Source organism: Akebia trifoliata, chromosome 7 (genome assembly GCF_017979445.1).
Source record: "Akebia trifoliata isolate Shusen 1 chromosome 7, ASM1797944v1, whole genome shotgun sequence".
NCBI lineage: Eukaryota > Viridiplantae > Streptophyta > Magnoliopsida > Ranunculales > Lardizabalaceae > Akebia > Akebia trifoliata.
Genome location: NC_141381.1, coordinates 2073121 through 2088001, shown reverse-complemented (window position 1 = coordinate 2088001; position 14881 = coordinate 2073121).

Sequence of the window (14881 nt, the reverse complement as noted above, 5' to 3'; positions counted from 1 at the left end):
GAAGAGAGCAAGGAGAAGGACTAAGAGGGACCCAAGAGGGGATCCCTTCTTTGAAATCAACCCTCAAATTTATAATGTTTGTATTCGGATAATCGGGTCAACTTTTCGGATGATTCGATTCGAATGGCCCAATCAGTTACAACCACCGAAGCTTCTAGAAGTTTCTGTAAAAATCTCGAGGATAAATTCCTCGAAATGACCGCGGCGCGGTCTTGGCTAGCCGTGGCGCGGTGACGTGACGCCCAAAATCCTCGAGATTTTGCCGGATGCTTCCTGTTTGCTCGCATGTTGTAACAATAATTGTTATTTCTTTTGTTGGTTTCTGAATGTGCCATTTTCACCTGAAATTAGTAACAAACTATTGTTAGCCACATTAATTTGGGATTTAATAAAATTTATTATTATTTTAAGGGAACTAGTATTTATACGATGGTAATCTCGATGAAATTACGGTCCCAAAATGATATTATTGGGACCTTATCACACCCCCAAACCTCAATTTTGCTAGTCTCGAGCAAAAGTTAAATCTAAACAACTCCTCTTTCGTGAGGTTCCCGACTGCATTTAGCTTATGCAGTAAGCCCTTAAACCCCTAGGTTACCCCTAGTGGACGAGTTTGACTCGTGAGGGTTTGCAATGAAAGAATATACCCACAAAATTCTAACATTTTACAAAAATATTAAAATCAAAATCAAAGTATGTAAAGTGAAAATAACGACATTTCATAAATCAGTCAAATGTCATTTATGTTTGAACAAAGTTCTACGTTTTTATTCCTCATTTTCAGAAAATTGGAAAGATAACTTGAGTGCTTGTGTGATTTTCTGATTTTTTTTTTCTTTTTAAAAACATCTTTTTAGGAACAAGATTTCACCTCCTGACTGTTAAGAATGGTCGGTTCTACCTAAGTTCTAACTCGAAACTAAGCATCCTGTCTGGGATTGTGAGAGGTGTGGATATTCACTTTAATACCTCTAAGAGGCTTTATCTGTGATATTCCAGTTTACTCACGTTTTTACCATTGACGGCTTTCACCCTACTGCACTATTTGGTCTCATTGGACTCTTTTTTCATTTTTGCAGCTCTAGCCATCTTTGACATTTTTCTCGTATTTTCTGCTTCTTTTTTTAGATTTTATCACACTTCACCATTTTCTGGTATTCTTTTTACAAAAAGCAGGTAGCCCTTTTCAAGGTACCCAGTCTAATCCTATGGTTGCTGTCCAAGTAATACTAACTTCAGTTCTGTTTTTCTTCTAACAAGCCAACCAAGGGACAAAGAAGTCATAGTTCACTAGTCTAGGTTTTCCCTAGCACTCTAGACAGAGAAGAGGGTCAACTTTTGTTCCATAAAATCTTATCTTTCCAAATACTTAATCAGAAGTAAAATTTTAAAGTAATTCTTTCATAATTTTCTTAATGAGGAATAATCAAAAAGAACTTTTGATCAAAAGTTAGAACATGAGCCTGAAATTTGAAATTCATATGTAAAAAGTATATACAAAGATTTTGAAGAAAATATTTCGAAAGTGTTGAATATTTTTGAATTTTTTTTTTAACATGAAATTAAACTAGCAATGAAATAAACATGAAACTAAACTATCAATGCAATGCAATGCAATGCAATGCAATTGTGAGCTAACCTAATACCCCCAAACCTAAATGACATATTGTCCTCAATATGCAAGCAGTAAAGAAAAATAAAAAGATTAGATCACACCTGAAACGGATTGAGCATTAATGTGCAAAGTCTTGTTACAACTACTCTGAAAAGAATGAAAGTTATAACAATGATAATTTTCGAAGCAGTTTTTTTTTTTTTTTTTTTGTATAAAAGAAATCCTTCCTAAAATAGAAAGATAACCTAATTAAGAAATTAAGAAATTAAAAACATCCTAATCTAAAATTTAAACCTATCTTAATCCGAACATTCAGTGGTCTGTGCCTTTTTCTCCTCAATATAAGTTAACATCTATCTTTGCTACTCAATCAACAATTAGTGACCAGGCTGCAGTCCTAGTGACACTCATTGATTTTGTTTGATAGTGGACTTGAAGATGAAAAGAATGAGAAAGGGATTAAGGTTAGAGGTTTTTTTTTTTTTTTTTTAAGAAAAAATTTTATTTCCTAACTACACTACTTATTAAAATAAAAGCACATGGGTTGCCTCCCAAGCAGCGCTAAGTTTAACGTCTTCAGCCGGACCTATCAAAAGGTCTGATATCTAGGAATTTTCCTAACATTCATCTTGACGGACACAACGATCGACTTCCCACCCCAATTGATAGGTAGACAAATTTTTACCATCGTTAGGACTTGGAAATTATTTTTAAAAATGATCAACAACCCTCATTTGTCCTCAGTTCTTAGTGTCATCACCTTTTCAAAACAAGTTTCAATCATCATATTCCCAAAGAGAATGGAAGTTGTAAGACATGAAGGGTCTTTACACTTTTGTGAAATGATGAGTTGGATAGGATACGAAGTTGAATCAATAATGGTCAGAATTGGTGTGACTAACAAATTAGAATTGGTTGTTGATTCCTCTTGGATAACAGTCTCCTCTGATGGTGGATCAATTTGCTTAGTCAAATTTGTGCAATCACCTTGCTCATTAGGACTTTGAAACATTGGTTGGCTCTCATGGGTTATCTCATTTGAAAATTGTCCATTCTCTTTTTCTTCTGAGGGTACAATAAGTTGACCTGGTTGGACTTCCATCGTTGCTTCGGTTGGAATTGTAACCTCATTGGTTTGAATTTGAACTTCAATTGAGACAGGGTTATCAATTGTTGATGAATAATCATCGACATCTTCAAAAGAGTAGAACTGGTCACTAAGGTTATTTTGAAAGAATGGTGGATTTTCTAGGATTGAGATATCCTCATTTTTGAATTTATCAAATTTTCCTTCTTCTAAGGATAACGCTAGGTGACTCAGTTGAGTTCCTATGTTGACTAAGGCTTGACCCATATCCCATTGTTGTTGATGATTTAACAACTGTTGTTGATGATTTACCAACATTTGTTGATGGAGCTGTTGTTGTTGGATTAACTGTTGTTGTTGAATTAAGAAGGCAGACATCATAGACTCTAATGACGACGATTGAGGAGAAGACAAACATGAGTGAGTGGATGTTGGCTCAGGCTCTGTAGCTCTGTAATCGGAGAAATGTCAAGAATCATAGGATTGTTGAGAAATTATGGTTGGATTCATCATCGAAGTGTCATGCAAATAAAAATCCTCATGGTTACCAAAATGACTACCCTGAGTGAACTCGTTCTGACACGGTATGGAATTTTGTGGAAACAAATTATCTACGTGGTATGGTTGGTCGAACGAACTGGGTATTGGCATCCAATACGAGTTTTGAGAATGATGCATATTGGCCTGTGTAGCATGTAGCATGGGCTGACTCGGACAATGCTCGGGAGAATGACCATAATTATCACATAAGCCGCACGAGATCAATGATTCTCTCCTAAACTCCATGAGGATATAAATCTGCTCGAGGTTCTGTATCTACTGTAACATACACTATTGAATTGCACACAGAAGAGGAAGGAATTCACACGTGATAACTGAGTGCCTATGACTAGACAGCTCCTAACTGGTTCAAAGGATTAATCAAAGCCTCCAACCCAAATCTCTGAAATCGGAACAGCCAGTTTAATCTCCAGAGGAGAGGTGGCGCACAATGCTGAGCAAGGGCACTCTTAGATCACCTCTCATCTTGAATAGACATAGTCTATCCCCTGAATTCACGTAGAACTGCAGGGCAAGATTGTGCTAGGCACTGTTCACGATCAAGAAGTGCAATTGGTGCAACTTTTGATTAGCTTTGCTTAATGAGCTCGATGGAACGTAGAGTCCAGTCTAACCAAATTTTAATTAATTAAATGGCTGTGAATTCAATTTTCCTAAAAGGGCAAGATATCGGTGATGAAATCCGATTCTTATCTTATGGTGCCATCCTCGTAAGGGTGCCCTTATTACTAGGTGCAATCCAATGTGTGCAGTTTAGTCACTCAAAAGCAATACAGAAACTCACTAGCGAGTGATGCGTGAGTGTTTCGAAATTTACCTCCCGTTCTAGACGGGGGATGATTGAGTTGAGTCGACTCGGGCCACCAACACCAAATTTGGTGTACGAACCCGAGGGGCTGAGATAGTTTCGTCCCACTATCGTCCGTCTCTAATTCTATTACAATCCGAGCCCTCTCGGATGAAATTAAAAATTAATACAAGTTCAAGTTCCTAATACAAGTTGTTTTCTAAGAAAAATAAAAATGCAGAGAAAATTTGAATTTGCTGATCTTCTTGGTGAGGAAATCAAATCAGTGGATAAAAATTCCACGTGTCGCCTTTTTCACCAATTTTCGTTGACTTCCGTTGAGTCCTCCACCTGAAAATAACAAAAATTATTCAAATCAAAATGCTAAAAAAAAAAAAAATCAATATGACCATTACAATGTTCAAGATGTCAGAAACTTGTTCAACAAAAATCAGCAGAAAATATTGCCACGTCACCGCGGCGCACCAAGGGACAACCGCGGCGCGGTAAAATTTTGATGAAAATCGATTTTTCAAATTGTAAATGGTTTCTGATATCCTGAGGATTGTAATGAAATTTTTTTCTGTTCGTTTGGCTTCTGTTTCAGGCAAAATACATTCGGTTCTGTTTCGGATACTTTCCGAATTGGAAAATGAATCAATTCGCTGTCCCCGGCAGCGACGCCATTTTGGTCGGTTGTAGATCTTGCTAAATAAATGTAGAAATAAAGATTAAGAAATGGACTTTGGGTAAGTCGAATTCGTTCCACAGGGACAATGAGGATTCAAGGATTCATTTGGATAAAAATGCCAAAACAGAATTTAGAAACAAAAACAGATTAGTTTTAAAAACAAAACAAAGTTGTAGTAGAAACTAAATTGAAATCTAAACAGAAAATAAAGATTGAAATTCTAAGAGAGAGGGATTAGAAAGTTCAATGTAGCCTTTGCAAACCATCCACAATGTAGATTAATTCTAAATCTAACTCAATCCATGTAGCAAGTCATTGCTCATGGATCGGAAAGTGGAGCCGTTTAATCAGCGAAAGTAACTAAAAGTTATTCATGTAAATCCTAATCTGAATGAGATTACTTAATCTATATTCCGATTCTTCACAGAGCATAGCCATTCTTGAACTTATCTAAGTAATGGCTATCAAAGTTGAATCAGAAATATAAACTAAGGGATCTAATCAAAGAAGAATTTACAGAATGTTTAACAAGATAAGCAAGAATAATGAATTTGAAACTACATTAAATGGATGGACTTGCTCTGACATTATTGAACTCTCTAAGGAGATTCTAGCCACTCATTGCAAGATTCATAGTTGCAGCAAGAAAAAAAGTAAAGAAGACAATAGATGAGAAGAAAATCTAAAATAGAATTGCAACTTGATTCCTTTCTTGAGGATCTCTCAAAAGAGTTACAATAGAGCCAATGGTTTACTCTTGATGTTCTCACTACACTCAAGATCTCACCAAAAGGAAAATTACAGAGAATTAAAGAGAAGAAATCAAAAATTAGAGAAGAAGAGAGCAAGGAGAAGGACTAAGAGGGACCCAAGAGGGGATCCCTTCTTTGAAATCAACCCTCAAATTTATAATGTTTGTATTCGGATAATCGGGTCAACTTTTCGGATGATTCGATTCGAATGGCTCAATCAGTTACAACCACCGAAGCTTCTAGAAGTTTCTGTAAAAATCTCGACGATAAATTCCTCGAAATGACCGCGGCGCGGTCTTGGCTAGCCGCGGCGCGGTGACGTGGTGCCCAAAATTCTTGAGATTTTGCCGGATGCTTCCTGTTTGCTCGCATGTTGTAACAATAATTGTTATTTCTTTTGTTGGTTTCTGAATGTGCCATTTTCACCTGAAATTAGTAACAAACTATTGTTAGCCACATTAATTTGGGATTTAATAAAATTTATTATTATTTTAAGGGAACTAGTATTTATACGATGGTAATCTCGATGAAATTACGGTCCCAAAATGATATTATTGGGACCTTATCCCAACCCGCCCAAGTTGTAGCCCTAGGTAGATCATTATTCTTACAAGTACTATGTAATACATTATAAGCATGACATGTGGACATGCATTGAACCCTTACCCGTTTTCTTTTAAAAACAAGACTAGGTAAGAGCAAAGATTTTTTGTTATGAATATTTTGTGCTAAGCTAATGAACCAATAGCATGATGCCATGTGTATTAAGAGCAAGTAAAGTTCAAACTTTTAGACATCCAGAAATTTTCTCACAAAATTTCATTGCACTAACTACTCTTTTCAATACACGTCGTGTCATGCCTTGTCATGCCTTCGATTCATCAGCTTAGCATAAAATTTTTATACTAATAAATCTCTATCTCGCTCTTATAGAAAAGGAATGGTATTTACATAGTACATTTTGGTTGGAGTTTAAAATCCATTGGATACGAATACGCGTGTATTTATTCTTCGACCAAAACGTGTCACGTCGACACCATATGTTACTATAGGAACGGGACATTGTCCTAGATCACGACTCTTTCTTTTAGGCCCTATTTGATTTTTGGAGATAAATTTTTTTCTAGCCGTGCTACAGTGACTTCTTACAACACTATGTGTTCATAGAACCATCGATTTCCTCGAGTGTACAATTGCTTATCTCGAGGAAAAGTGTATTGGTTCTGTGCACAACACCACATTAATGCAATATTGGGGGTAGTGTTGAAAGAAGTCAATTTAGCATTTTTGTTTTAATAAGAAGTTTACTACAACATATTTATCACTTTTTCAAATTTCCTTAGTTACATCTACACATTTTAAAATTTTGAAAATCTCTATATAAATAAACAAATTTTATTACCCAAGCTGACAATTGAGTCGAATTAAAATTAAATTAATTAAAGGGCCATCATCTTTAATCTCTAATTAAAAAAACATTGTTTTTTCTCCTTAAAATCAGCCATCATCAACCAATATTCCTTCATACTTTACTAACAATATAAGATTTCTAGGTAAGTAGAAGATGAAAGGTCTCTCGGTAAAATATATATTACTCTCTCAAGAAGACGAAGTTGAATATGCTTAAGAGTATAAAAATAATAACAGCTCTCATTTCAATTAATCTCTCAAGAAGCCTAAGGTTGGGGGGAGGGGGGTGTAAATTTCATCAATTTGATAATACTAGGGTATCTCAAATATATACCAAAATCTAAAGGAGTAATATCTAAATTACTATAAATTATATTTATTTAGGAACAAATACAGAAGCAGTTGTAATCTCAGGTCCTTCTCTCTCTTCTCTCTTACAACCTTTTTATTTAACAATTGTCCTTTAAAGGTTTTTCTTCCTTTTTTTTTTTTTTTTTTTTTTTTTATTATATTTATTTTTTTACTTTTTCTATAATAAAAAAAAGCTCCGAAATAGGGAGAGGTTGTCGTACCGAGGCTTATAAGCGTCAGTAGCAGCTTCATTTCTCCCGTTCGCACTCACTCTTGATCACTTACTACTGTGTCATATGGTGTCCAAATGTAAATCACTACTACATGTGAGACACGTATATGGCAAAGGTGGATCAGATTTGAGTGATAAGGAATCTTAAGAGTAAAGACATCTTTTCTTTCTAAAAGTTTAAATAAGAACGACAATACAATGTGAACTCTTTGGGTCCACACAATGTCTAAGATTAGAAAACGAGAGTTGCAATTGCCACACCAATTTTTACTAACACCACACCAATTATGTGCAATTTTTTTTTGGTGATTTATATATGAATTTGTGAGGCATTAGTAAAAGTTGGTGTGACAATAGTAACTCTCATATATTGTACTATAAAGTTTTCTAATTACTTATGTACCCTTTTTGTGAACTAATATTCAACTCAAGGGCATAAAAGTAAGTTCATCAAATAACTATTTTCATATAAAATAATATATATATAAGACAGTTCATGGGACATATGTAAAAACAATGATTTTTCAAAATATGGGTTAGAGGTTTTGGATTGAGCTGATTTTTTACGATGATGGTCACTATGATGAGAAGATCATCCTCACAAAAAATCAACTCAACCCGAAACTTCTAAATCCATCAAAAGTGATTTACAAATTATTGGCAAAAAATTTGACGGTCCACATTCTAAGTCACTTTTAATGGGGTTAGAAGTTCCGGATTGAACTGATTTTTTGTGAGGAAGATCATCCAAAAAACAAAAAAAATCAGTCCAATCTAAAACTTCTAACCCATATTTTGAAAATTTATTAATGTTACATTGTTTTTACATATGTTTTTCCACATGTCCCTTGATCCTATATATATATATATATATATATATATATATATATATATATATATATATATATATATATATATATATATATATATAGGGGGGGGGGGGATCAATGGCAAACTTTTTGGCAAAACATTTTTCAAAACATGAGTTAGAAGTTTTGGAATGGATTGATTTTTGGTGAGGATGATCTTTACGGTGAGGAGATCATCATCACCAAAAATCAGCCCATTCCAAAACTTCTAACCCCATCAAAAATAGTTTACAAAAAATGGGCGGTCCACGATTTTTCAACTTGTAAACATGGGTTAGAAGTTTTGGAATGGGCTGATTTTTTGTGAGGATGATCTCCTCACCGTAGAGATCATCCTCACAAAAAATCAGCCCATTCCAAAACCTCTAACCCATGTTTTGAAAAATGTTTTGCTAAAAAGTTAGCCATTGAACGCTACCCATATATATATATATATATATATATATATATATATATGGGAAATGTTCAGCACCCTAAGTTTTACCACACACTTTAACAAACGTTTTTTGTCCTACATGGGTTAGAAGTTTTGGAATGGGCTGATTTTTGGTGAGGATGATCTCTATGATTAGAAGATCATCCTCCCCAAAAATCAGCCCATTCCGAAATGTTTAGCCCCATGTTTACACGTTGAAAAATCGTGGACCGTCCATTTTTTATAAATTATTTTTGATGGGGTTAGAAGTTTTGGAATGAGCTGAGTTTTGGTGAGGATGATCTCCTCACCATAGAGATCATCCTCACCAAAAATCAGCCCTTTCCAAAACTTCTAACCCATGTAAGACAAAACACGTTTGTTAAAGTGTGTGGTAAAACTTAGGGTGCTGAACGGGACCCTATATATATATGAACAGCGTTCCTAAGACTCATATTGGGACTCACATTGCGACACACCGTTTTGTCTTATATGGGCAAAAATATTTGGAATGGGCTGATTTTTTGTGAGGATGATCTCTATGGTGAGGAGATCATCCTTGCCAAAAATCAGCTCATTATGAAACTTCTAGACCGTCCAATTTTTGTTGAAAAATTATAGACCGTCCAATTTTTGTAAATCAATTTTGATGGGGTTAGAAGTTTTGGAATGGGATGATTTTTTGCCAGGATGATCCCCTCATCACAGAGATCATCCTCACAAAAAATCAGCTCATTCCAAACATTTTTACCCATATAAGACAAAACGGTGTGTCGCAATGTGAGTCTCAATATGAGTCTTAGGAACGTGACCCTATATATATATATATATATATATATGAACAGCGTTCCTAAGACTCATATTGGGACTCACATTGCGACACACCGTTTTGTCTTATATGGGCAAAAATATTTGGAATGGGCTGATTTTTTGTGAGGATGATCTCTATGGTGAGGAGATCATCCTTGCCAAAAATCAGCTCATTATGAAACTTCTAGACCGTCCAATTTTTGTTGAAAAATTATAGACCGTCCAATTTTTGTAAATCAATTTTGATGGGGTTAGAAGTTTTGGAATTGAATGATTTTTTGCCAGGATGATCCCCTCATCACAGAGATCATCCTCACAAAAAATCAGCTCATTCCAAACATTTTTGCCCATATAAGACAAAACGGTGTGTCGCAATGTGAGTCTCAATATGAGTCTTAGGAACGTGACCCTATATATATATATATATATATATATATATATATATATGGGTCAGGTTCAAAGGACAACCATTTCTACACACATATAGACAACGTGTTTTGTCTTATATGGGCAAAAATGTTTGGAATGGACTGATTTTTTGTGAGGATGATCTCTGTGATGAGGAGATCATCCTTGCCAAAAATCAGCTCATTATGAAACTTCTAGACCGTCCAATTTTTGTAAATCAATTTTGATGGGGTTACAAGTTTTGGAATGGGATGATTTTTTGCCAGGATGAACCCTCATCACAGAGATCATCCTCACAAAAAATCAGTCCATTCCAAACATTTTTGCCCATATAAGACAAAACACGTTGTCTATATGTGTGTAGAAATGGTTGTCCTTTGAACCTGACCCTATATATATATATATATATATATATATATATATATATATATATAGCGTTATTACGACCCCTATTACGACTCACATTGCGACACACCGTTTTGTCTTATATGGGCAAAAGTGTTTGGAATGGGCTGATTTTTTGTGAGGATGATCTCTGTGACGAGGGGATCATCCTGGTAAAAAATCATCCCATTCCAAAACTTCTAACCCCATCAAAATTGATTTACAAAAATTGGACGGTCTATAATTTTTCAACAAAAATTGGACGGTCTAGAAGTTTCATAATGAGCTGATTTTTGGCAAGGATGAGCTCCTCACGATCATCTTCACAAAAAATCAGCCCATTCCAAACATTTTTGCCCATATAAGACAAAACGGTGTGTCGCAATGTGAGTCGTAATAGGGGTCGTAAGAACCCGACCCTATATATATATATATATATATATATATATATATATATATATATATATATATATATATATATATATATATATATATATGAGTCGGGTTCCTACGACAGACATTGCGACTCACATCGTGACAAATCGTGTAAGCCGTCCGATTAATTCGAGATCTGCGGTCCAGATCGTTTCTAACTTTATATATCTCAGTTTGGTTCGGTTCGGTTCCATGGGTTGCCAAAAAATTTTCATTAATTACATGTTGACAAAAATATGTTTCATAAAAGGTGATGAAAATTCTAGTATTTTTCTTTTCGTAGAATGATCAATGAAATTATTATTAGCTTCTTGATGGACTAGGCATTACTAAACCTTTTTGTAGGTAAACTTAGACATTCCATGTCTTTCACTGTGGAGAAACCTATGTATAGGTTCCTTGTAACTGACATTTACATCAATGACAATCGAAATACATGATTGGTAGATACCACAGTACTATGATTTTCTAGTGCTTCCAATGTTGGGGATTGTGTTGTTGAGTTGTATAGATTACTATACTTTTACCCATTTTAGATTGAACCAAGCTTAGTTGGGGATGAGAAAAATTCGTTCTAGACTTTATTGATGTGGATACCATAGAACATATGCATAAAACCCACATCCTTAATAATATTTCTAAAAAGCAACAAAATATATGTTCGAGCTGTTGATGATGATAAAATAAAAAATAAAAGAAAATCTTGACAAGTAAGGGTCGAACCACAGAGACAACATTAATCCAAAATATTTTACTTCCAATCCAATTCAAGTTTACGTAACAGATTAAAAACAGTTTTTGAAAGAGATTTATCTAAAATAAACTACTAAAAGAAAGACTTAAAAATACGATAGAGAAGTGTAGATCAATTGAATCCACCTTCACAAGTTTTATCAGTAAGTTCTGGTTCTCTATTTATCTCGATCCATTAAACAAAACTAATGTTTGTGGATCGAAAAATTAAATAGTTATAAAAACAAGATCAAAGTATGCAATAAATTAGGCTGAGACTATTAGATAAACATTGACTGTTCTTTGTAAAGTATGGTTCTTCTTGAACTTATCAAAGAAAGATATCATTAAAACTTTGAAAAGTATTCAATGGTTAACCTAATAATAAATACCTAATACTATCACAATAAAACTATGAAGCCATTACGAGAACAGTAAAACACTAATAAATTTGTTCTGGCTTCCTCAACCGATCTAACAGAGATTTAGCCAACAGTCATCGCAAAAACAATAAAGTAAAAATAAAGTAAAGAAAACATGAAAGGAAAAAAGTAGAGACAAGAAAGAAAGAAATATCTTTATTGCTTTTTGACTTGAAACCGACAGAGTCTCCTTACAACTTTCGTAAAACTAAGAAACATAAAATAAAAACCTAAAACTAAAATAATAGAAAAAAGATAAGTTGATCTCCAAGGAGATGAGAGATTCTTCCGGGGGAAATTGCAGATCGTAGAGATCTCATGCCCTTTAGTTTGGTCTTCTATTTATAGAGAGACCAGATTAGGATTTCTTGGGTAATTAAGGTTTCAAAAATATTCTGTGATTATAAAAATACCAAAGTTCTATTTCAATACGAATGTCTTTCAGCCGCTAAGTTTCAATACGAATTTCAAGGTTTGACTTTCTTTATTGATTGCGCCGCCGCAGTTGAGTATGGCGCCGTGGTAAAATTTTGCTCAATTGACTTGAATTTTGGTCCACGGTTTTATTTTGGATCCTAGATTACAGTGGTAACTTTGAATTTTTCTGATTTGCCTTGAAACTTTACGAATAATTTCTATTACATGTAAATAATAATAATTAGTTTTGAATTACATAATTTAATTGAAATCAATGATAAATATGAACTAACCATGCATTATGTCTAATGAGAAGATTTAGTGTGCAATTTACTGATCTATGTAATTAGAGCTTTAGAAATAACTTTCTAGACCTTGATCAATATCCTAAAACCATATACGTCATGTCCAAATTTATTGCTTTTAGCATAACATCGTGATTTAAGCACACTCAAATATTAAACTTAAATCCATATCTAACAGTGCTCAATACAGACTTGCAACCTTTGGGAATGATGGAGGGTGAAGCCATCCACCAAACTTACAACCATCCATTTGCTTTCTTCAACCAAATGTCATGAATTTCATCTGAAAACAGAAGAAAATGCACCTGCAACCAAGAGAATTCTATGTATCAACATCAAATAATATTGATTTGGCATTGCTTGAAGTGCAATTGAACATAGAAACAGATAACAATGGACTGATAAACATGAAATTGTCAAGGAACTATGGTCAAGAAACAAATACTAACAGATAATACCTTTTTGAAGTCAGGTGACTCTTTAACTGTAGATATTGCAATTGTGGCAGCTTCTTCATAAGGATAACTAAACAAAGCAACACAAAATTTAAATGAAAGAAAAATATATGTCAAAGGCTTTCTACTAAGAACTAAAAAAGAAACAGAACAAAATTTTCAAACCACTGAATTATATAACACCATTGTTATTTTGGACTTGTTCAAATCCCATGCAAGTCATTATTGTGTTGCTATAATTAGAATACAGGGTATCATACAGAGTTGCACTTTGCAGTCAACAACTAATCATCTAAATCCTATGAGACTCCTTCAAGGTGACCTGATTTGGTAGATATTATCAGTTCCAAATAACCTGGAGTTGACTTAACATAATTTCATCATGTTCAAGTTAAATCTATATGATTTCAATAATACTATGTTTCATTGCTGATCACAATAACTTACCCATAGACACCACAAGATAAGGCAGGGAAAGCAATGTATTGAATGTTGTTTTCTTTAGCAACCCTTAAGCAACTTCTGCAACCAAATTGGGTCAACAAGGGCTTATTACGGACGACACAATAATCACAACAATTGTAATACAATAGGACACTTATATTTTTATTTTCTGAACAAAATAACAAAATACATTCATGCATTTGTTAAAGAAACTTCTAGATGCTCATCAACGTCATAGATAATTAGCAAATAGAGGTTCAGAACTAAAGAGAGTCTTACATCCTATGTTCTCTCCACCTTCAGGGATGTTTTTAAATGAAAGTCAGATTTTTCATATTGCAAGTCGAAGAAAGGCATATTGAAAGTCAGAATTTTCATTATCATATCAAAATCTTATACAATCAGAGAGCATACTGCAAGAATCAAAAGTGACGCATAATCATAAGATAATACATACAACAGGATTGAAACTATATGTTCTCTGAAGCAATGGAAATCAGTTTCAAGCCAAATAAAAAAATAGCAATTTGAAATTCGGATAATTAGTGAAAAATGATCAGAACCCACCTTCTTTAAGGCAAAGTCAAGATATATATATATATATATATATATATATATATATATATATGTAAAGCAAATATACCTCTTTGTAGATGTCATCCTCAAAATAATGATTTTGAGCCAAATTTGCATTAAAATTTTAAAATATACTAACATCAAGGAGATCAGTGTAATATTAATACAAAGATTAAAATCCTTGATGACTACAACTCTACAAATCCTTTAACAATGGTATATCAACTATTAAAATGCCCAAAATTCAAAATTCAAAATCCAAATATCATATCAACACATTTATACAATTTGTCCTGAATAAATCAATATTTGCTTATAATGACATTCTAGTTCTATTAGCAACCATACATAAGCAAAAGAGTAAAACACAATAAAAAAATCAACCACTCTCCATCTTCCTCCATGCTCCAATCGATAAGTCTAAAAAAAAAATACTATTGTTATATATATGAAGTCGAATATTTAAAAAAAATTATTCTATTGTAATAATTTATGGAAGAACAATTTACCTAAAAATATAAATGAAGAGGCATTTGTAATTCAATCAAAAAGTTTAGAATCATCTGTAATAACTATAAAAATAAAATATAATAAATTATCATCAAATAGAAAATAGACATGAAAGAACTTCACAAATAAAATAAAATCATATAAAAATTAAAAGTTATCTCACTTGATTTCTTCAAATTCTTCTAACATTTCTTCAACATCAATTGAAAT